The sequence below is a fragment of the Loxodonta africana genome, chromosome 4 (genome assembly GCF_030014295.1).
Source record: "Loxodonta africana isolate mLoxAfr1 chromosome 4, mLoxAfr1.hap2, whole genome shotgun sequence".
Taxonomy (NCBI): Eukaryota; Metazoa; Chordata; class Mammalia; order Proboscidea; family Elephantidae; genus Loxodonta; species Loxodonta africana.
This window is the reverse complement of record NC_087345.1, coordinates 73,950,609-73,973,343: the sequence shown is the minus strand read 5'-3', so window position 1 is coordinate 73,973,343 and position 22,735 is coordinate 73,950,609. Positions and strand designations below refer to the sequence as shown.

At 39.8% G+C, this 22,735-nt stretch overlaps 1 pseudogene; it reads left to right on the top strand.

Annotated features, from left to right (window-relative positions):
* Positions 1 to 581: 581 nt before the first annotated feature.
* LOC100665190 (protein farnesyltransferase/geranylgeranyltransferase type-1 subunit alpha-like) overlaps positions 582 to 22,735 on the top strand; it is a 162,300-nt pseudogene continuing 140,146 nt past the window's right edge.

Below are 22,735 nucleotides of genomic sequence, written 5' to 3'. Positions count from 1 at the left end.
TTCTCAGTGCCCAGGATTTGCTTAGCCCCTCCAGTTATCTCCGGTCCTATTGTTGAAGGCCTTTGAGCAATGGCTAAGGGATTGTTCCCTTAGCCCTTGAACCCCCCCATCTTTAAAACCTACAGGTGAGTGATTCTAGTTGCTCATCCTATTTTTGGTCATGGCAGCTGAATACATGAGTCACGGCCACTCATGACTGCTGCACATCCCTTTTGTAGCTTTTCATGAAAAGCTCTTACATGCATGTTAGCACCTGGTTGGGCTTTGGTGGCCAGCTGAACAACACAGAGCAGTGGCCATCCCACAGCTGCTACTGCTCTCCTAGCTTCTTTTCCAAACTTATGAAGGCATGCATCTTCCACAACTGTCTTATGCTGCTTGGTGTTTTGGGGGTTGTTTCCTTACTCATGTGGCAGTCTGCATGCATCAAATATATGGACCAGACATCCCCATCTAGAGGTCACTGGCAAACCCAAGATTTCCCCCACAAGGAAACATAAGGGCCAGATCTCCCCAAATAAAAGTTGCTGGCCAACCTGGGATTTCCCCTGCAGAGAAGCATATAGAGTAAACATCCCCGCATGAGGTTGCGGGACAACCTGGATTTCCCCCACAGAGGCTTTATTCTCACTTGCCATTTCCTCAGTCTTCTGGCTGGGTCACCAATTGTCCAGGCATGGACCAGTAACGTGAAACTTTCCTCCAAAAATGGAGAATGCGAGAGACTGAAAAAAGAGGTAGGCAATTCCAGGGTGGCAGCAGAGGAGCTTATTAGGGAGGCTTACAGACGAGACTAGTCCTGGATGGCAATAGGACCAAAGTGGATTTCTTTGCCCTGCAGTGGGAAAACAGAGGTTTTATAATGGTGGTGGACAATAGCAACTACATGCCAGGCACTTACGTAAGGATGACTTACCATACTGCAGTGAACTAGTGGACCATATGAGGGCGCTCGTGTTTGACCTCACAAAGCCTGTTTGCCTTTGACCAACGACATATTCATTGCAAATACTTTTGTTCAACAACATAAACAGTGACTATACACTTGGACCTTGATGGATGGAATACACAAGAATCAAATCAACTACATCTGTGGAAAAAGGCAATGGAAAGCTCAATATCATCAGTCAGACCAAGGCTAGGGGCCAACTGTGAATCAGACCATCAATTGCTCATATGCAAGTTCGACTTGAATCTGAAGAAAATTAAACAAGTCCATGAGAGCCAAAATACAACCTTGTGTATATCTTACCTGAATTTAGAGACCATCTCAAGAACAGATTTGATGCATTGAATATTAATTACCTAAGACCAGATGTTTTTTTAAGACCAGATGAGGTGTGGAGTGACATCAAGGGCATCAAACATTAAAAAAAGCAAAAGGTCATTAAAAAGACAGGAAAGAAAAAAAAAAAAGACCAAAATGGATGTCAGAAGAGACTTTGAAAGTTGCCCTTGAGTGTAGAGCAGCTAAAGCAAAAAGAAGAAATGATGACGTAAAAGAGCTGAACAGAAGACTTCAAAGGGCAGCTTGAGAAGACAAAGTAAAATACTACAATGAAATGTGCAAAGACTTGGAGTTAGAAAACCAAAAGGGAAAACATGCTCAGCATTTCTCAAGCTCAATGAACTGAAAAAAAAATTCAAGCCTCAAGTTGCAATATTGAAGGATTGTATGTGGAAAATGGAAACCCTGGTAGCATAGTGGTTAAGTGCTACAGCTGCTAACCAAAAAATCAGCAGTTTAAATCCACCAGCTGCTCCTTGAAAACTCTGTGGGGCAGTTCTACTCTGTCCTATAGGGTCGCTATGAGTTGGAATTAAATCGACTGCAATGGGTTTGGTTTTTGGTTTGGTTATGAGGAAAATATTAAACGACACAGGAAGCATCAAAAGAAGATGGAAGGAATACACAATGTCACTGTACCAAAAAGAACTGGTCAATGTTCAACTATTTCAGGAGGTTCTATGTCATCAAGAACCAATGGTATGAGCTAATTATATCAGGTGGACACTTGAGAGTGTGTTGGCAGCTCTTGTCTGGAGGGGGGATGGGAGGATGGAGAGAGAGGGAAGCTGGCAAAATTGTCACGAAAGGAGAGACTGAAAGGGCTGACTCAATAGGGGAAGAGCAGGTGGGAGTACGGAGTAAGATGTATGTAAACTTATATGTGACAGACTGATTGGATTTGTAAACGTTCACTTGAAGCTTAATAAAAGTTAATTAAAAAAAAAATTGAAAAAAAAAAGTAAAACAGAAATTTAAAACCTGGTAAAAAAAAAAAAAGAACCAATGGTATTGAAGGAAGAAGTCCAAGCTGCACTGAAGGCATTCGTGAATGATAAGGCTCCAGGAGTTGACGGAATATCAATTGAGAGGTTTCAAAAAAGGAGGGCAGTGCTGGAGGTGCTAACTCACCTATGCCAAGAGATTTGGAAGACAGATCCCTGGCCAAGCGACTGGAAGAGATTCATATTTGTGTCCAATCCAAGAAAAGGTGCTCCAGTAGATGTGGAAATTATCAAACAATGTCATTTATATCACAGGCACGTAAAATTTTGCTGAAGATAATTCAAAAGCTGTTGAAGCAATACATCAACAAGGAACTGCCAGAAATTCAAGCTGGATTCAGAAGAGGACGTGGAATGAGGGATATCATCTCTGATGTCAGAGGGATCATGGCTTAAAGCAGAGAATACTAGAAAGATGTTTACTGTGTTTTATTGACTATGCAAAGGTATTCGGCTACATGGATCATAACAAGTTATGGATAATATTGCAAAAAATGAAAATTCCTGATCACTTAACTGTACTTATGAGAAACTTGTACATAGACCAAGAGGCAGTTGTTGGGAGAGAACAAGGGGATACTTCATGGTTTAAAGTCAGGAAGGGTGTCTGTCAGGGTTGCATCCTCTCACCATACTTGTTCAAGCTGTATACTGCGCAAGTAATCCGAGAAGCTGGATTATATGAGGAGCTCTGGTGGTGCAGTAGTTAAGAACTCAGCTATTAACTAAAAGATCAGCAGTTCAAATCTACCAGCTGCTCCTTGGAAACCCTATATGGCAGTTCTACTCTGCTCTATCGGGTGGCTATAAGTCGGAATTGACTTGACAGAAACGGGTTGGTTTTTTTTTGCCTATATGAAGAAGAACACAGCATCAGGATTGGAAGAAGACTCATTAATAGCCTGAGTTACTCAGATGACATAACCTTGTTTGCTGAAAGTGAAGAGGACTTGAAGCATTTACTGATGGAGACCCAAGACCACAGCCTTCAGTGTGGATTACACCTCAACATAAAGAAAACAAAAATCCTCACAACTGGACCAATAAGCAATATCATGATAAACGGAGAAATTACTGAAGTTCTACTTGAAAGAAGTACAGACAGAATGGTCCTTAGAAGCAAGGATGGCGAGACTACAACTCATGTACTTTGGACATGTTATCAGGAGGGACCAGTCCCTGGAGAAGGACATCATGCGTGGTAAAGTAGAGAGGGTCAGCGAAAAAGAGGAAGACCCTGAACGAGATGGATTGACACAGTGGCTGCAACAATGCGCTCAAGCATAAAAACAATTGTGGGGACGGGGTAAGACCAGGAAGTGTTTTTTATTGTTGTACCTAGGGTTGCTATGAGTTGGAGCTGACTTGATGGGACCTAACAACAACAACATGCAGCACACACAAACATGTTTTTTACAGATACACCAGTACATCTACATGCATGCACTCTCATAAGCCTTCCTATACACATATCTACCTATGTAACCACACACATATTTTTTGGGTTTTATTACTGTCGTTACAAAATTGTATATGTTATAAAATTTATGAAGTTGTCCCTTTTTTTATTTTTGTGTACTTCTTAGTGTCTTCATTTACTTTGTTCAGGTTGCGCAGTCTTTATCCATATTTGATATTGATATGTCTGCTAACCAAAAGGTTGGCTGTTTGAATTCACTAGGCTTTCCTTGGAAATTCTATGGGGCAGTTCTACTCTGACCTATAGGGTCACTATGAGTCAGAATTGACTAGATGGCAACGGGTTTGTTTTTGTAGGTTATCGCCAAAAATAACAAGTATCTACCATCTAGAAAGTGACTCCCCTTTCCTCCCCTTCCCATTCCTATTAATCATCAAAGAAGATTCTTCCTGTGTGTATATCTATCTATTCTTGAGTTTTTATAATAGTGGGACCGTAAGGTAGTTGTCCTTTTATGATTGACTTATTTCACTCAGCATAATGTCCTCCAGATTCATCCATGTTATAAGATGTTATAAGACTCCTCATTATTCTTTGTAGTTTAATAGCATTCCATTATATGTGTGTACCACAAGTTGTTCATCCATTCATCTGTTGATGGACATTTAGGTTTTTTCCATCTTTTTGTTATTGTGAGTAAATGCTGCCATGAAGATAGGTGTGTACAACATTTCTTTTTTAAAAAAGTAGTTCTATAAAACCAAGGCTTTTCCCTTTTTAAACCTCTGGCTGTACTTATCATTCAAACATAATGGCCCTGCCTTTTTAGAATAATCCACCACAAATAAGACACAAATATTTAAAATCTCCAATACACACACACACAATTCCAGAATTCTAAAACCCACCAAAACACCTAGAAAGAATGTTCCCTAAGATATTTCCAACTTAAAAGATCTACGAATTTCATTCCACTGTAAGCTATGAGTCAGAATTGACTCGATGGCACTGGGTTTTTTTTTTTGTAAGGTATGCACTACATTGTATGGATCATTAATTTTGCTTCTTTGTATCTTCTATTGGATGACTATGATTCCACCAAAGCCCTGGTGGCGAAGTGGTGAAGAGCTTGGTTGCTAACCAGAAGGTCAGTGGTTCAAATCCACCAGCTGCTCCTTGGAAACTCTATGAGGCAGTTCCACTCTGTCCTATGGGGTCGACTCAACAGCAACAGGCTTGGTGTGATTCTACCAATATTTTTCTTCTGCACCTACCTCATCAGCCTTAGAGATTGAAGTGACTTGTGGCCCAAGCAGACTCAGGATGCCATGTGTAGCTGTCCTCTAGCTTATGAGTTCTCTTTAGTGATTATCTTTCCCTTTCTAGTGGACAGTTTGGAAACCCATCACTTAGTAAATTGAAAATACTTGTAGGAATAAACATAATATAGATCAAAAGCCAGGCTAAGGGAGGATAAAGAAACACTTTGCTTGCTGGCAGGAAAACTAGCAATGTAAGAGGTAAAAGTTGCATTAGTGAAGTGAGGGATGGCTGAGAACTTCCTGCAAATGACAATGGAAATGAGTCAAATGCCACAAATTGGTTTAATTCACTGTTTGGTGGAAACCAGAGATAGCTGGTTAAAGGATGAGCCCATCCGAATTCTTAGAGAAGCAGGTATGGCTAGATTTTTTCTAGCTCATCTGAGCTACTCTGATGAAAAAAAAAGGAGAGCTATTAATGTGAGATGTAGTTTCCAAGAAACTCTTCTGAAGCCACTTGAGAGAAAGAGTGTGAGTCAAGGAAGGATCCATAAATGAACCTTGGATTAAAATGTAAAGGATCAAGTAAAAGCAGTTTCTCCCTAAAACGATAGCATCACTGAGCTTCTAGTCTAATTTTCTCTCTTCTGAATTAGTGAGCCAGCCAAATATGACTCCTGGCTATTATGACCAATGTTACATTGTTCTAGGTCTTGGTGTCTTGTCTGGCTACTCAGGTTCTCTGTCTCTTCTCTCTTGTTTTATATTTCTGTGTCTGCTTTATTGCTTGTTAACATTTTCATAAGAGGAAAGAAGAGGGAGAAAATGGAGGTGAATGTCAAAATTAGTCAATTTTTCCCCTTGTTAGCAGCATTCGTAAATGTTTGAAGGGGAGGAGGTTAAAACTAACAACTAAAATAGAGTTTCTTTCAATCATATCTGATTGTTATTTGTCAATATATTTCCAAATTGCCATTGATAGGTGCGAATTAGTGGATCCTTATTAAGTAATGCTTTCAAGATTGATATTTGAGTATCCTTACCTAAACTCTTACTCCTACCAGCTTCCTTATAACAAAGCTGTTGACATTTTCTGTGGAGCTCACGCCAAGAGGAGCTTGGAAATGGAGGTGCCAAACCGTGACTGCACAGCAGGCAATGTTGATTTATTGGGCAAGAAGTGTCGGGTATGATGAGCTGGGCATCCCTGTTATCCACTGAGAAGGCTCACTTATATGAGGTTGGTGCGTCCTGGCCATGGTTTTGTGATATCTGAAGGTATTTTCAATTACTTCAAGGGGTTACATAATCCTGAAAAATAGCCTCAAAACAAAATTTAAATTAACCTCATTTTTGTAAACATGCCCTGTGTCTTACAGTACTTTCTCCCCTCTTTAGGCAAGGGAAAGAATAAAAGAAGACTGTCATGATGTAAACTCAATTTTATTTTCCACACCAGACCATAAGGCAGTAAACCAGTTGCTGTTGAGTTGATTCTGACTCGTGGTGATCTCATGTGTGTCAGAGTAGAGCTATACTCTAAAGGGTTTTCAATGGCAACTTTTTTTGAAAGTAGATTGCCTGGCCTTTCTTCTGGGGCATCTCTAGGTGGACTTGAACCTCTACCCTTTCGGTTAATAGCTGAGTGCGTTAACCATTTGTATCACCCAGAGGCTTCCAGCTAGATCATTTATTGAGGACCTACTCTATGCTTGGTACTGTATGTACACGACAGGCACAGTAATCTTATGAATGGGGTTTACAAAGGAAGAAATTAAAACTAGAAAACATCTGGGTACCTGGCCCAGATGGTATAGCTATAAGCAGCAACTCTGAAATTATAACCTACTTTCTGTAACCAACAACTTTGCTCTTTCCTGTACACCATAGTCATTTTCTAGCCACTTAAGTTCAAGGTCTACGTCTCACAAATCTTTATATATCCCACAGTCTAGAAATGAAGACCCAGGGTGAAAGAGATTTTAACTAATCATTTGGAAAAAATCACATAATTTGTCTGAGTTTTGTATACTTTATTTATGGCTAGATAATAATAGCTAATGTTTATAGGCTACTTACTGTACAGCAGGCATTGCTAAGTACTCTCATGACAACCTCAATGAATCCTCATGACACCCTCTACCTATGTTACAGGTATAATTAAAACTTTCATACATAAGAGGAATCAGAGGCCAAATAATTTATGCAGATACCACACCCTCAAAGTGATGGAGCATTGTGCCTCGCTCGTTAAGTGTAGGCTGCCCAAAATGACTTCCTTCCGAAGAGAAGTAAGGAAAGGGGGAAAAAAGAGTAATTCACAGTAGAGAAACACTGCCTCAGTCAGGTGATCAAAATCAACACCGGCAGTGATAAGTCATTTTGTTAGAATGTTCCCTTGATAGGATGTGATAAAAATGGCACTTTACCTCTGTGGTCTTTTTCCTCAAAACACCTAAGCCCTGTCTCATCACGAGAAAAACACCAGACAAGTGCCAATAGAGGAACATTCTATAAAATACCTGCCTAAACCTCCTCCAAACTGTCGAGGTTATCAAAAACAAAGTCTGAGAAACTGTCATAGGCATGAGGAGCCTAAGAAAACATGGTGATTACATACAGTGTGGCATCTTGGATGGGGTCTTGGAACAGAAACAGGACATTAGATAGAAACCGAGGAAATCTGAATAAAGTATGGACTTTACTTAATAATACTGTGTCGGTGTTGGTTCTTTAGTTGCGACAAACGTACCATGCTAATGTAAGATGTTAGCAATAGGGGAAATTGCGTGTGGGCTATACTAGAACTCTCTGTACTACCTTGCAAATTTCTGACAATTTGAAACTATTCTAAAATAGGACGCTTACTAAAATAAATAAATGAATAAATCATTCTGATTTTTCTTTCAAGCCTTTGATTTTTGCCTCTATACCATCATTGCCCTTGAGGGGGAATCTTTAAATTTGTCCCCTTGACTTTGGTCAAACAGAGGTAAGGAAATTGACTGGTTGTGATAAGTGATAAGCATGCAGGTTAAATATTTTGGAAAAACACTTGCTAGGAATTTTAGGGGTGCTTTTTCCTAACCAAAAGGTCAACAGTTCAAATCCACCAGCTCCTTGGAAACCCTATGGGACAGTTCTACTCTGTCCTATAGTGTCTCTATGAGTCCGAATCGACTTGATAGCAATGTTTTTTTTTTTTTTTTGCTATCTGCTCTTAACATCCTCAGCTACCAACCTAACAAGATTCCAGATCACTCGATATGGCAAACCTGAGCAAGCCTTGACATTAAAAAAGAAAACAAACCTACTGCCATCCAGTCAATTCTGACCCATAGCAACCCTATAGGACAGAGTATAACTGCCCCAGGGGTTTCCAAGGAGCGCTGGTGGATTCGAACTGCCGACGTTTTGGTTAGCAGCTGAACTCTTAATCACTATGCCACCAGCCTTGACATAGTAATTAAAAATACCATCCTGTGCAGTACAAAGCATAGTTTTATATCATACAAGAAGATGACAGAAGAACTCATATTTTGCCGACAATAAGCTGTGAATACTGCAACACTGGATTACACTTTAAAGGTGAGGTCTAAGCACCAGGAAGAGATGATCCCTAAATAAACAACAACTTTGTTTTCATTCCATCTGTGTTAAAACCATCTGTCATAAGAGAAAGTGCAAACAAAAAAAGTAAAAGATAAAAGGCTACCCAAACCAATTATTTATTCCTTCCCTTGGTTAATATAAATATGCTAATTAACATTTTGAATATTGAGGATTCTGGGCAAAATAATAGTTTATATTAATATTACCACTTAAACATTTTGGCCTTAATTTCCAGAATAGGTTCAATGATCTAATTCGAGATGATGGAAGTACTGCTCAATAGTGGAAGTAAAATATTAGTAAATACGGGGAGTAGGCATTTAAGCCACCGGATGTTATCAAACTAGCTGTTTAATGCCATTTATTAGGATTCTTTTGTGTTCTTTGTTAAACAATCAAATACTATTTTTTAGATTTAGAGTGTTTAATTAGTTTTAAATTGAAAAAGATGACAATTGACAAATGGATTCATAAATGTATTACGTTCTGCTTTATTACTGCTTGCCTTTCTCCAGAAGCACGTTTTAAGTCACTACAGTTTTAGAGAAAAATAAAAATAACATGTTAGAGTGTTTGTATTTTGTAAAATGCAATGAACAAAACTACAGGAAATAAAATTTTACGTATGTAATAGTTACCCTTATTTGTTATTTACCAATGTTTAGAAAAATCTTACTGAGAAACTGGCAACCTTACTTAATTCATTTCCAAATATTTTTTATGGTGTAAGGCTGGTCTTTTTTCTCTGGAGTGTCCAATACCGTCGTAACAGTGGAACATTCCAGAAACCCCCCCTCCTCAAGCCCCCAAGTTACTGGGAATAAAAGGGAGCTGATCTGAATCTTACCCTCATATTTTCTGAAACATTTCAATCCGTGCCTAGAATCATTCTTTCAATAGAAATGACATGTTTCACTGCTTCAGGAGCTAAAGAGAAGAATCGATCTATGCCCGTCAAATACTGGTTGAGGCTTAGAAAACATTTTTCAAGGACCTACGATGTAATGGAGTTTGCAGAATTTAAAAAGAAAAAAAAATCCATGTTGAATTGAATATGTTTCCTTCCATCATTTTTCTAGGTTCTGTGTTTTCTGATATTGCTTGTTTGACCATTGGTATTTCTGAATTCTTTCCAGTCATTGCTTGACTGGGAATAAATTCCTTTTTCTTTTATGCTCCTCTCTTGAAGTTTTGTTGAAAAAAACAGACATGAGGGGGATGACGACTACAAAGCAGGGTGCTAAGGGTCAGAGCTGTTGTCTTTAACACACAGACCAGCCTAGGACTCAGGTGGTTTGGGGTGGGGTGCAGGAGAGACTCAGACACTTGCCTGACCACCCAGTTAGTGGAATGTCCCTGTTGTGATGACGGTTTCATCTATCCACATTTTCTGCTTTCTTTGGAAGGCAGCCCCTAGGGCTGTTTGGGGAAGAAGCATTCTACTACATTCCTGAAGACAGTAATCATGTGTTCCTTTCCTTTGCTAGGTTTCTCTTAGACTTAGCATTGCTCAGAGTTGCTGCCCAGCAGGCCGGTTACTGCAGGCCTGAATTCGAAAATCTTATCTCTGCTTCCTGATAGACAAAAGAGTGGTACTCTCAGAGTCCATTGGGGGGTAAGCATGTGTGCGGAAAGGGGTGTAAACATACTAACACTGAGCTTCCAGTATGTGTCAGGGACAGTTTAGAGGCCATACATGTAGTGGTGAGAGTCCTGGGTAGCACAATCAGCTAAGCACTAGACTACTAACAGAAAGGTTGGAGGTTCAAACCCACTCAGAGGTGCTTTGAAAGACGGACCTGGTGATCTGCTTTGGAAAGGTCACAGCCTTGAAGACCCTATGGAGCAGTTCTACTCTGTACATGTGGGGTTACCATGGTTCAGAATCAACTGGATGGCAAACGGGTTTTTTTTTTTTCAGTTTATATGTATCTGCCAGGCACTCCTTGGAAACCCTATGGGGCAGTTCTATTCTGTCCTATAGGGTTGCTATGAGTCAGAATTGACTTGACGGCACTGGGTTTGGTTTTTTTTTTTTGGTTTTATGTAATGGCAATCAAGACAGACCAGGGCCTGCTCACATGGGAAGCTTACATTCAGAGATGGGATTTAGGCATAAGCATAAAAAATGAATAGAGAGGGAGAAAGAAAGGAAAAAAAGGAGGGAAAAGAAAGGAGTATTGGATTGGGTAAGTGCCAGGATGATGGGGTGGAAACATACAGTGGGCAGGGGCTACTACGGATTGGATGATCAGAAACGGTCTCTTGGAGGAGACAAAACTGAAGCTGAGAGCTAAGTGACAAGAAGTTCCACTTATGTAAAGAACAAAAACCAAAAAACCCAAACCCACTGCCTTCAAGTCGATTCTGACTCAGAGCGACTCTATAGAACAGAGTAGAACTGCCACACAGAGTTTCCAAGGAGTGCCTGGTGGACTGGAACTGCTGACCTCTTGGTTAGCAGCCGTAGCACTTAACCACTATGCCACCAGGGCTTCCATATAAAGAACAAAGAGGAGAATATCCAAAGCAGGGGATAAAGCTAGCATAAATTTCCTCAGATGGAAATAAACTCAGTACATTTGCGGAGCATTTCTATAGGTGGAGAGGAGAGGGGAGGAGAGAGTATGAGATGAAATTAGAGAAGGAAGTGAGGCCAAATTATGGAGGACTTTGTTAGGAGTTCAGGTTTTACTCCAAATGTGATTTGGGATTTCAGTTGAGGTAGGGATCTGATGTACATTTTTAAAACATCACAATGGATGCTGTATGGAGAATTTTTTGTAGTACAGCAAAGGACAAAATTTGGAAGCAGGAAGACCAGTTAGGAAGCTGTTGCTGTAGTGCAGGTGAGAAAGGATGGTGGCTCACACCAGGGGTATGGTTAGGGAAGAAGCAGAGAAGAGGACCAATCCAGGAGATGTTCTGATGGTAGAGAAATGAGGACTAGCTAATGGATTGGGCGTGGGGGTGGGTGCGGGGTGACCAAGAAAAAAGAATCAAGTTTAAATTGTAGAGTTTAGGCTTGAGAAACAAGATGAATAGATGGGTAAGGTGGTTTGACCATGTTATTTCTGAGAAACTAAGTGAGGATGTTAAGTTAGGACCTTGGATGTATAAGTCTAGGAACTTAAATTTCATGAGTAAAACAAACTTGAAGATTTGATTTGGCCCTTTTCATCATGTAGATGCACTTCGAACCATGATTGAATGATATCTAAGAAAGGGTATAGATATAAGAGAAGGGGATTTGGGACACAGCCTTAGGCTGCTCCAACATTTAGATGGTGGGAAGAAGAATAGTCATCAAAGGTATCTACAAAGGTGCACCTCAGCCAGATAAAAGGAACAAGTTGTGATGTCATGGAAGCCAAGACGAGATAATTCAAGAAAAAATGAGTGGCAATTGTGTTAAATGCTGTTGAGAGAGGACGGAGAAGTGACCCATGAATTTGGAAACATGGAGATCATTATAGAATAATCTCTGTGGTATGGCGCAGGTTGAAGCTCATTTAGACTAGGTTAAGGATATAGAGGAGTCCCTGGGTGGTGCACACTGTTAAGCGCTTGACTACTAGCTGAAAAGGCTGGCAGTTCAAGCTCAACCAGAGGCACGTTGGAAGATAGGCCTGGCGATCTGCTTCCGAAAGGCCACAGCCTTGAAAACCCTGTGGTGTTCTACTCTGCAGTCATGGGGTCACCATGCACTGAGGTCAACGTGAGGGCAACTAACAGCAGGAATAAGGAAGTAGAAGTAAACGTCTTGAATAGAAACAGCTTTTCAAAGAAGTTTGCAGTCAAGGCAGTTTTTTGTTTGTTTTGTTTTATTGTTTGCTTTTTAATTTTTTTAAATAGGAGATTAGGAGTACATTTCTATGATGATAGCTGTGTGAAATAAGATCCAGTATTTAGAAAACACAGTGAAATTTAACTTTTGTAGAAATAATAAGGAATTCAAAATACCACTTGATCACTCTTAATGGGTTAACAGTTTTCTGTGGAAAGAAATTATTCCTTTTCAAATTTGGAGAGTTTGTTATTTCTCAAACAGATAGAAGCCAAAGAATATTTTATAAGAGATACACTTCAGGGGTGAGGTTTGGCAGTTCACTACTAAAGAACTTTCTTACACAGAGAACAGAGGGAATTAAAGATTCTAGTGCTTTTCAAAGGTTAATTCAGAACTGTAGACTCTTAAAAAAGAGATATTTTCACAAGTAGGTATTTAGAGAGGTATCTAATTCAAACCCTGTGCCAATCCATTTCACAGTGGGTCTCCCTCACCCTAGCTGGCCACCTGCTTCACCAAACCTTATGTCCACCTCTAGTGATTGATCCTCCCTGATGATGTGTTCAAAGCAAGAGAGTCAGACAGTGTTCTGATATGATCCATAAAGTTTTCATTGGCAATTTTCAGAAGTAGATTTTCAGGCCTTTCTTCCTAGTTTACCTTAATCTGGAACCTCCACTGATACCTGTCTGTCATGTGTAATCCTGCTGGTATTTGAAATACTGGTGGCATAGCTTCCAGCATCATGGCCACCACAGCACAACCAACTGACAGATGGGTGGATAGATGGAATATGGAAGGTATTCCATATTCTGAGGCACTACAGAAATAGAGATTACAGGCAGGCTTAGATGGTCAATAGCAATTTCATGAAAAACTTGGGGAGTGGTATATGGAGGGAGTTCAAATATCTAGGCAGCATGATCAAACTTAGGAAAGCACAGATAATGTTTGGGGCAGCAGCAGATAGTCAAGACTAACTACAGTGTGGGGACTGTTAGGAGATGAGCATGTGAGCATAAGCTGGGACAATATTGTTGGTGGGATTCTTGGTCTTGGTTTGAATGCCAAGGCAAGAATTTAGTTTTGCAAGAATTTGGTACAGTTGGAAGTTTTTGAACAGAGTAATGACCTTTATGTTTCTTTTTGATATTAAAGTATGCCTTATGACTTAAACTTTCTCTAACAGTTTCATAACATGAGCTTTTGAAGTGGACAAGCCAACAAGTGTCTTGGAGAATATGAAAATGAAAATAATGATAGTAGTGACCACTGTCTTTTTTGAGAATCATTATCTGTCAGGCACGGTGTTAGGTGGTTTACATTTAGGTATCACATCAATTCTGTAAAATAGGTATTACTATCCCGATTTTGGAGATAAGGAGAAATGCTGAAAAAGTTTTCAGAGCCACATAGCTAGTATATGGAAAAGCCAGTATTCAAATGTAATTTGTTCTGCCTGTAAGGCCAGAACATCTCTTGAGCTCGAGAAATTTATACATAGTCTTATTGGGGAGACAAGAGTAATAACTTCCTCACTTATTATATATTTTTTATTTATATGTAACACTTTGTATATACCCAGTCAAAACCATGCGATTACCCCAGGCCTTTCTACTTGAATTTTGGCCTCAATTTCCAGTTTAACACTTCAGTTTCTGTATAGCTTGGGGTTCTACCTTAAACACTGGCCCACTTGGCTAGGGCCTTAATAGTCTTTCCAGCCCTCGTCAGATCCCTCTTGTTCCCTGTCAGTTCTGTGGTTGACTGGGACCCTCCTAAAGTTCTGAGCACCAGGAACCAAAATATCCAGCCCAGGACACTACCTCACAACTCCAAAGAGTACCATCCACTCTGTGGTCAATACAGTTGGCACCAAGTTGTGCAGCTGGTTGGCCTTGCTTCAGGTCTCCTACCATCCTGAAATTGGATACCACAGACATGGAGGCCCTGAAGACTGAACCCGAGTTTCCTAGGAGCCTATGCACATGTATTTTGGACTTCTGGTTCCATTTTTAAATCCAGAGGAATTCTTGTCTCTGGCCCAGTTCTTCAACATTTCTGCCTTCCTTCTGGTTCCTAGTGGTTTGAATTACTAACAGCCTAGTGTCATTCTACCTGAACTTAGTATAATGATCAGGAAAAAGGCAACCTGAGCAGCTCATTCAGAAGAAATGTCAGAAACAGATGGAACAATTATCAGAAAACAGGCCACACATTCATTCATTCATTTAGTCACCATCAAATATTTGTTGAGTATCTAGATGGGCCAGACAAAACTGGCTTCAGGAGCATGTGACATGTGTAGTCATATATGGCCCAATGTTCAGAAGGGCCCCATGCCTGATTTAATGCTTTGCTATTGCCATCTTGAAGTTCTTAATAATTTTAATGTTGTATTTGTGTTTTGTAAGTGAAATCCAATGGGATAATGGAACGTGTGGTGAGAAGAGAAGATATACACGATACGTGTGTCTGCTGCATTCCTCACCACCCCATTCACATATAGCATTTATGATGTCCCTTGAGCACTGAATTCCAGTGGACCCATGATGCTTGGAAGTTCAGTGAGATTCAAAATATGTACAAGGCGAGCATGTTATGTCTACAACTGAGTATGTGGGGGTGCTGACAGCCCTGAGAGGCTATGCTTTCCATTCGAACTAGAACTTGCTTCAAAAGTAGAAAGAAGGCAATGGTGTTCTAAGGACATATCATTTTTTAGTTTTGTTACTTAGACTGAAAATGACGTATAAAAATAAACGGAAAGATAGGACAACCCATAATTCCTTTTCCCTTCCGTCATTTCCTTACTTTTTAGTAAGCCAAAAGTAGAAAGTGTTAGTAGAATGCGTAGGTATCACCAGGTGGGAAAAAAAAAAAAGTTGGGTTAGTTGTGTGCAACATTTCTACTGTTCTGGTAAGAATGAAATATACATTCATGTACTATGAAATATAAACTGCATAATTTTGGTGATTTCAAGTAAGAATTAAATGCACTTATATTTGAGTTTAAAATTGGCAATACAAAGATAAAGATGAAATTCTTTTTCTCAAAGAGGAAACCCTGGTGGCTAGCAGTTAAGAGCTAAGATGGAGGTTAGCAGTTTGAATCCTCCAGGTGCTCCTTGGAAGCTCTGTGGGGCAATTCTACTCTGTCCTATAGGGTCACTATGAGTCAGAATCGAAGCAAAGGCAAGGTTTTTTTTTTTTTTTTTTTTTAATTGTTAAAGATACATTCATCGGTTGAACCTGTTGCTGTCGCATCAATTCAGACTCATAGCGACCCTATAGGACAGAGTAGAACGACCCCATAGGATTTCCCAGGAGTGCGCAGTGGATTCAAACTCCGGACCTTTTGTGCAGCAGCCGAACTTTCGATCTCTACACCACCAGGGTTAGTTGGGCGTTTATTCTGTTATTTGTAGCTGAGACTTCCTAGCTAATATACTGATCTAGTCTAGATGATCAGGGAACCTTGCTCTGAGGAAGTTACATTTGCATATACATAAAAAAAGCAAGCAGGGATTAAACTTTCCAAGACTTGGATGAATAACGCTCCTGGCAGACAGAATAGAGTATCTGAGGGATTCTAAATCAGGAAGGTGCTAGGCATATTTGAGAAGCTAAGATTCCAAAGTCTCTCTGTTGGAGACCAAAGCAGGTGTTCAGCATTCTGGACATCAGGTTCTAGGACACACCAGCAGGCAGAGTTCACCCTTCTCCTTCTAGAGGTTGGTGATAAGCTTGTTGCTGCTACTCTGTAAACTGTCAGAGAAATGTCAGGCTATAGCACTCAGTATATCAGCTTCACAAAGAGCTGGTAGCAAAAAAAATTCTTTGCATTTTCATTGACAGTCTCTGCACGTAGTTACTATGAGTAGCAAGTGACACAGAGGTTGTCAGAATTTTTAGCAAACCTAAACCTTTTTGCCTGTGACCTTGTCCTGTTAAGTAGACAAAGTAAGATGGAGGTGGCAGAGAGCGTAGAGTGTAAAATCTGTAGAGGTGCCCTTCAGCGGATACACTTACAAATATTGTTACGAAAGACTTGAATGATTCCCCAACTGGTAAAAATAATGAGAATAGCGAAGTCATAAACAGTGTTTGTATAATTGCAGTTTTAATGGTTAGAATCCAATCAGCCTCCATGACCAAGGTGTGGCCGGATGCCTGATGATTCTCACAGATAATGACACCTTAAGGCTTAAGGATGTCAGAGCCATTATCTTCATTGTGTTTACCAACATCATCATCGCAGTCTTTAGATTCAGTCCCGGGAGGGGGAAGCTGTGCTTTACAAAACAGACATATACCTCAAAGGTCCATTAAACTGCAATTACACAATGGTAGTGATTTTCTATAATTTGTTGGAGAAAGGAGATGAAACCTGGCACACTGAGTTCGGAAGGAGGAGTGGGGAGACGAAACGAGAAGGAAATAGTTTCTTAATTATATATATATATTTAATTTCTATGGCACCTGGCAAGATTATAGAAATATTATCACATTAATCCTTGTAATAGCCATATTAGTCCCAAGCCTGAGAAGAGGAAATTGAATTAATGAGTATCTAAGTGGTTTGTCCACAATGAGAATGAACTAGAGACAGTCAGGGAAATAAAACCGGTGTGACTGATTTGATGAATGGTTCTGTCTTAGCTTTTCTTTTAGTTTTTAAACCTGGATCCAGATTAGGTGGTAAATAAAAGATAACGCACTGGGGCAAAAACAGCTGTTGGCCTTATGATGTGTTAAGCAAGTGAAAACAGCCAGTATAATCTATTCATCTAACAATCTTCTAAGGCAGCTCAGGAGAGCTGCTCACCCAGAAACATCCACATCAGACAGTTCTCAAAAGGAAGGTTTCTGATTTTACTAGGTATTTCAGAGGACTTTTGAAGAAAATCCAGTGTGAGCATCTAACATGAGCTAGAGTGGTTATTTGCAGCCTTTTCATATTAGTGTTCTCACTCATTCATTAATTCAACAAATATTAATTGAGTGTCTATTATATGCTAAGTCATGGTGCTAGACACTGGGGGTATAGCAGTGAATCAACCAGGCAAGCTCCCTTCTCTCACGGAGCTCAAGAGGACAACAGGCAGTAAACAAGTAAAAAACAAAATGAAGAAGAGGATATCGGAGAGTGATGCCTGCTGAAGGAAATAGAACAAGGTAAAAGGAAAGAGGGTGTGTGTGGAGGTTTGGGTCCTTGGGATAGGATGATCAAGAAAGGAGTCTTTATGAAAAGTAAAATATGGGTGAAGACCTGTGGGAAAATCCAGAAAGAGATTCAGCAAGTGCAAAGGCCCTGACATAGAAACAAACACATCAGGGAAAAATCAGTGTGACTGGATTGTAATGAAAAAGAGGGCAAGTGGTAGAAGATGGAGTGGAAGAGCTATTTTTTCCTCCCTCCCTCCCCTCGCTCCGTTTCTTCCTTCCTTCCTCCCTTCCTCTCTCCCTCTCTCTTTCCCTTCCCTTCCCTCCCTCCCATGCCCTCCACTTCCCTCCCCTCCCCCTTCCCCTCTCCTTCCTTCCCTCCCTTCCTCCCTTCTTTTCTTCTTTCCTCCCTCCCCCCTCCCTCCCTCCATCCTTCCCCCCTCCCTCCCTCCCTCGCTCCCTTTCTTCCTTCCTTCCAGAAGTATTGAGTACTATATGCCAGTCACTGTGCTAGGCGCTGCTTCCAATGACAGTTCTATGCCCTCCTTCTTCTGAGTCATAAAATTGAAGAGAGAAGATGCCCTGCCTACTGGGTTTCAGTCTCCTGTTTTGGCATGCCAGTCCTATAGTGACAAGCTTGAGAAAAAGACCTTATTTTGCCTTAACGCACTTTCATAGAAAAAAACCCTAACACATTATTCTGTGTCTATTTTGAGGTAATTTATGAAATGGGAACAAACACCAGCACAGTTTGTTCCAGTGAGTCTCTGATAATCAAATTGCTTTCTTACTTGGCATATTTAGGCTTCTACAAAGGGATTCTAATTGAGGGGGTTTTTGTGAAATCAGCATTTAATATTTTGAGACTCATTCGTCAAATACTTTGTTAATATTGTAGGCTTTGATGTATGAAGTAATTTGAAGAGTGATTTTGGAAAGAGTCCTGGCTGATCTCTGTGCGGTCACTGGCAGAAAAGCCTCCCTCCAAATGGAATCAGCATGGAATTGTGCAGTTGTGAACTTAGCATCAGGGTAAAAATTCAAACCACTGTGACTTAGATCCCTCATCAAAGGATATATATGACTTCTTTCTTCTGTTATGGCCAAAGCCCTGATCATGCACTGAACCTTAGAAATCTCCAAAAGACCTACAGATCAAATATTCTTTGCTTCTCACTGTTATGCCTGTTTGGTTTGATTTTATGATCACTTTTGAGCCTATATGTCAAGAAGCCCCTATAGCCCTATACACACCGGCAAAGTTTACTAGGAGGAACTGAGAAAGGCTAGTGTAGCTGATTGTTTAGCATAATTGATTTGCAGGTGTCAATGTGTATATTTTTTTTAAATGCAACTTGAAAGCAAATTGTATCTGTCCTACTGGGACTACAGGTGTGAAAGAGGGTCATGTAGCTTCATTCTTTGGCAAATTGGTTGATCTTTATCTCCCACTACTGCCAGCACCTTGAAGAAAAAGGCCACATTTTACTATTGTTTTCTCAGCATCTAGCTCACAGCCTGGCATATGGAGAAAAAAAAAATGAGAGTTAGTTATAATTAAAACAACTTTCTCTTTGTGTTAAAAAAAACAGTTGCTTTGTGTTAGGTAGACCAATAAATGAAAATTTCAAATATACTTTCTCTTAGTACTTTCTATTCTTTTTGCCTTAAAAAATGGCTTTATATACATCATTTTACAAATGTGAAGCCGTGATCATACTGTTATACTCATAATACTGTTTCTTCATGTGGTTAATAATTGTTTCCTACATTTGTTTAGCTTCCTTCCTTTACCCCACGCCTCACCTTGCCACCCCGTTCTCTAGTCCTTTGCCCCCATCTCCAACTCAAACCAATAACCTGTTTTTAAGAGCATGAATTTAGGAAAAAATATTCTTTGTTCTCACCCCAGCACTACTGCTTACAAGCTGTGGGATGTTTTATAAATTTTCTGTGACTCAGTTTCTTCATCTGTAAAATAGGGATAATAATAACTACCTCTCCTGCGGGACTGAATTACTGGGCTGCGGGGACCATGGTCTAGGGGAACACCTAGCTCAACTGGCATAACATTGTTTATAAAGGAAATGTGGTGAGTAGCGTCTGGGGTCTTAAAAACTTCTGAGTGGCCATCTAAGATACTCCCCTGGTCTCACTCTGTCTGGAGCAAGGAATAATGAAGAAAACCAAAGACAAAAAGGGAAGACTAGTCCAAATGACTAATGGTTGAATGATACTCCCCTGAGTCCAGCATAACTACATGGTGCCCAGCTACCACCACTGACTGCTCTGACAGGGATCACAATAGAGGGTCCCAGATAGAGCTGGAGAAAAATGTAGAACAAAATTATAACTCACACACACACACAAAAAGACCAGACTTACTGGTCTGACAGAGACTGGAGAAACCCAGAGAGTATGACCCGGGACACTCTTTTAGCTCAGTAATGAAGTCCCTCCTGAGGGTCACCCTTTCGCCAAAGATTAAGAATGCCCATAAAACAAAACGAGACTAAAGGGGCACACCAGTCCAGGGGCAAGGACTACAAGGCAGGAGGGGGGCAGGAAAGCTGGTAATATGGAACCCAGGGGCCAGAAGCGAGAGTGCTGACATGTTGTGGGGTTGGTAACCAATGTCACAAAACATTGTGTGTACTACTGTTTAATGAGAAGCTGGTTTGTTCTGTAAACTAAAGTACGATTAAAAAAAAAAAACTTTATAAAACAAATTAAAATGCAAAAAAAACTGGATATGATTTTCAATAATAAATAACATACAATACTCAATAAAAATGATGAAATTTATTAAATTGACAACAAAAATAAAATATTCATATACAAGAAGACGAACTAAAAATAATAATAATAACTACCTCAAAGAGGTGTCAGAATTAAATAAGCTAATATATGTAAAGCTCTTAAAGTGCCTGGACCCTGCTCATGCGCTTACATATGGACCAGCTGTGGGCAGAAGGCCTCAGACCCTTGCCCTGTGGTCCTCTCCTTAAGGCTGCTCACGAAGTGGCAACTGACTTTCCCTGGAACGAGTGATCTGAGAGACAGAGAGAAGGAAGTTGCCGCACCTTTTATGATCTAGTCTCCAAAGTCTCACCCTTTGCAACGTTACAGTTTCGAATGTGATTTATATTGGTATTTAAAATGTCTACATTTAAAATAGCTTCACAATTTCCAATCTTGGTGAAAAGGTTTCACCAAGGTTCTTAACAAGATTAAATTGTTTTATTTTTAAGAGCCAACTCTTTAATTTGCCTGGAATTCATTATTGTATATGGTACAAGGTAAGGATCTAATTTTATTTCTCCTTAATGGCTAGAGAGTTCATAGTCAACATGAATTTAATAATCTGTAATAAATTGAATTTTTATCTTTATCACTAGCTACTATAACACATATGCATAAAAAGAAAAGTTGCTGTCCAGTTGCTTCTAATTCATGGCAATCTCATATGTGTCAGAGTAGAACTGTGCTTCATAGAGTTTTCAGCGGCTGATTTTTTACAAGTAGATTGCCAGGTCTTTCTTCCAAGGCACCTTTGGGTGAATTGGAACCTCCAACCTTTTGGTCAGCAGTGGAACATGTTAAGCATTTGCACCACCAGGGATTCCTGGGTAACATAGAAGTAACATAGAAGTCCCAAAATCTCAGTGGCTCAACACAATAAAAGATTATTTCCTTTTTCACCAAAGAGTCCAGTGTGGGTGTTTCTGGGTGAGTGGCTTTCCTGGGTTGTCTGCCCCAGCCAGTGATTCAGAGATTCAGGATCCTTCCATCTTTTGGCCTCCCCATCTCCAACGTGGTGCTTCTACCATGTTAGCCAGTTAGCCAGAAGTGGCAATGAGGATAGAGGACCAGACATGGAAGGTTTTTATGGACCAAACCTGGAGGTGGCACACCATATTTCCATGCTCTAGAAGGTACCAGCGCTCAGGTGCATGACCACATCTAACTGCAAGGGAGGCTGGGAAATGTATTTTACATAGTGCCACTAATCTGTTTGTCAGTTTCTATGCTAATGCCGTATTATTCTAATTATTGTGACTTTATTGTACGTCCTGGTATTTCTTAAACCACTCTTTAAAAGACAGTAAACAAACAAACAAAATCGGGTGTCTCTTTGTTCCTGGATAAAATAGAGGAATTACCTTTACTTTATCACTAAAAGTAATTTTTATTAGCATATATTACTGTTTGTCTAGGAAAGACTGATTTTTTAAAGTATCACAAAGTGATCATCCTTTTTAACAGAACTGCAAGTAAAGATCAAGGTCAGGGTGGTGAAGTAAGGGAATGAGGCAGGATGTCAGGTTTTGTTAATTTTTTAAAAAACTGTCTTTTTTCCTTCTATGTGTTAGTCCCATCCAGTTCATTATTTTGTGGTATAAGAAATCAACCATGCAGATTGATTTAGAAGATAAAAAGCTATGAAAATTGCATAAACTTGCAGATGGTTGACTCACATCTCCCTATTTTACTTTTTTTCCCCCCAAGAAATATTTTCATTTTAAGGGACAAAAGTCATATGAAGATTTGTGGTCGAAACCATTGTATTTATTATTATAAAAATCAATGAGCATTTCTTAAAACATAAGGAGAATGTCGTGTGGTTAATACTTGGAAGGAATTGCTTGCCAGTACACCATTCTTTTTCCTATTTCCCCCAAAAGCCTACATGTAAGGTTTATTTGAGGCTGAAATCAGTTATTCAGGCATTTTCAAAAATGGTAAAATGCATATTTAGTATGTATTTTCTCTCGAGGGAGGATTCTTTGGTAGTTATTTTTGCTTCGTCTTGCCTTGAAAAGATAGCTCCAACTCTGGTACCATTTTAAGGGTCACTTAAGATCACACTGCTCCAGGTCATCTTCCATTTTCATGCAGATTTGTTGGTTGGTTGATTTGTTTGCCCAGAAGAAGATTATGTTCTCTGCTCTGGGGCTGACTTTGTGAAGGAAGCTAATCATGTAAGTGAAAATAGTCAATTATATTCATTGGCTAAATCCCATATATTGTTGCTTTCTCTACTGCTAAGCCTGGCTCTAAGATCCCAAATCAAAGGCAGAGATGCTCAAGGGATATTGTTTGCCTCTGGTGTGTGTGTGTTCGTCTGAGGCGAATTTCACAATGCAGAACAAGGATTCAAATACAAAATTTTGTTTATGGCAATACAGAAAA